Source organism: Geospiza fortis, unplaced genomic scaffold (genome assembly GCF_000277835.1).
Source record: "Geospiza fortis unplaced genomic scaffold, GeoFor_1.0 scaffold29, whole genome shotgun sequence".
Taxonomy (NCBI): domain Eukaryota; kingdom Metazoa; phylum Chordata; class Aves; order Passeriformes; family Thraupidae; genus Geospiza; species Geospiza fortis.
Window position 1 is genome coordinate 4,392,834 of NW_005054349.1, and position 2,369 is coordinate 4,395,202.

Sequence of the window (2,369 nt, forward strand, 5' to 3'; positions counted from 1 at the left end):
AGTGAGGTACTTTGGTGATAAGGGTGGAATTTTTGAGGTGTTATGATCATTGTAATAGTAGATATTCTGGAAAACTTTGGCAAACTGATGGAAGAAATATCCCACAAGATTGTTCTGTACAGGATCTCACCCTTGGTTTATGATACCTGAATTGCTTGAGCCTGAACACAAATCTGGAGCTGTATTTTTCGCTATTGCTTACCCGGTTTGTAGGTTCTGTCTGGCATCTGCTTTCCTGGCCAGTGTGGAGACAGGATACTGCATCTTTAATTTATATTACATTTTTCTTTGAGGGTAGAGAAGAACTGAGATATGTCAGTTGGCTGGTTTGTAGCATACACTCAGTTTTGGGGGGGAAATATAAACTGTAGGACATTTGATTTCAAAATGCATTTCAAAATGAAGGAAAATGAAAAGGTTTTAAGTAAAAACAGGTCTAGTAGGATCTTCATTCACTGTGCCTATGTGCAGTTTCCATCTCCTACTGTCAAAGCACAGTGATCAGCAGAGATAAATTCATTGTATTTTCCATATGGCTGAGATATTTCTTGAGCTCATTTTGGACAAATGTGGCAAAATTTGCTGCTAAGTCTGTCCTGTGGTTCCAAAATATCCCCCAAAATGTGTTTGCTTTGACGGTGAGAATGGAATAGTAGATCTTTCTTAAGGTGTTGATCTGGGAGCTTCATCTCCAAATTGGTTTCCTTTTTTTATCCCTAAGCGAGCTTTTAAAGCCTTGCTACAGAAGCACAAAGATGAGATGGGGAGATGTAATGAAGCTGAGGCAGGGACTCACCACGGGCCTCTTCACTCACACTTTTTGCTCTGACATAACCACAACAGAGAGGTTCTGGCTGCTCCCTTGTGTGAGTGACTCCTCTTGCCTTCACACAAAGCGCACAATAAACTGTTTAACAAGTTCACACTGTTTGTATTTGATACCACATCCCTGTGCATACGCTTACCTGAGCTTGCCTTAGGTGCATATTTTAAGTATCAGAAGATGCAGGGTGGGATATGGACTCTCACATTTCTGTTTCACATTCACACTAACACAGCATTGACTGAAGATTTTGTCATGATGCTGGTTCCATGACTCAATCTGTATACAGATGTTTGGTTTTGGGATATCAGTGTCTAAAATGGTGAAAATGTTGCAGTATTTTTGGAAATTGCTCCTTAGGACCTGAGTGGAGAGGATTTCCACATTTTAGAGGCCACAGCTGTCCCACAGAGCCCACATGAGCTCCCCAGGCTCTGTGTGGAGCAGTCCCTCCTCTGGAGCTGTCCTGGCAGGGAGCCAGGGATACAAGGACACATTTTTATTGCATCAGGACAGTTGTTTTTCCTCCTAGGAGAGCCAGTGGCACGAACAGGATGTGCTTTGTACCCACGAGCATTCATCCCCACACCAGGGAAGGGCTGCGCTGCTCTGACTCTGAAAATGCGCTGAACTGCATTGTACAACAGATTAAAGGTGAAATGATGATCAACTGGAATAAACTCGCCCTGAGGAATTAACTGTATCCCCCAAACCAGCTTCACAATCAATCCTAGAGCACAGCTTGCCTTGAGCTGAATCCCCAAAGCCAAATTTGTACCTGTTCCCTTCCAGGGATGTTACCAGAGCTGTAAAAGCAGAATGAAACAAGCAAGGGCAGCGTCCTCAAACTTTCCTTTTTGCAGTTTCCTTCCTGAGCTCTTCCAGGGGAAAAAGCTCTGCTGTCCTTGCTGTGGTTTGGGTTCAGGGTCACTAAGCTGGGGAAGGAGGGGAACAAAAGACACTGGCCTGATGATAATACTTTTTTTCCCTTTCCTGGAAAAGTTGCTGGGTGAATGAACACCAAATTTACAGGATTCTTCTGAAATAATCTTGTTTAGGATAGCTACAGATTACCAGAAAACTGGAGAGGGAACCTCAGTCTGTAATTGGCCTTTCTTGGAAGTGGCCTGCTGGGAATGACATGCAGGAAATGTGCAGGGATTTTTAAAATTTATAAATAAGCTGTTGTTCACATGTTCAAGCGTGTCATTGATGATTTTCAAGTAAAGTAAGTATGGACGCTGTCAGGTGGCTGCAGGTGCATAAAAGGGACAACTGAGTGCTTGGATTTCATGTTACTGATACTGAACAAGCTGAATTTTGGCTGCAGATCCCATTTTTACTATATTATTATTACTTTTATTTTTATTCCTTTCCTATTAGGCTCAGTAAAATACTACTCTCAACTTTACCATGCTGCAGAATGATTTTTGAAGCGAATCTATATTAAGAAACTAATTATTTTGAACCTTTCATCTAATCAAAGTCCCTCAGAGGTTCTCATGCTGCTCCTACAAGGACCTGGAGAGGGGTGGAATGGGCAGAA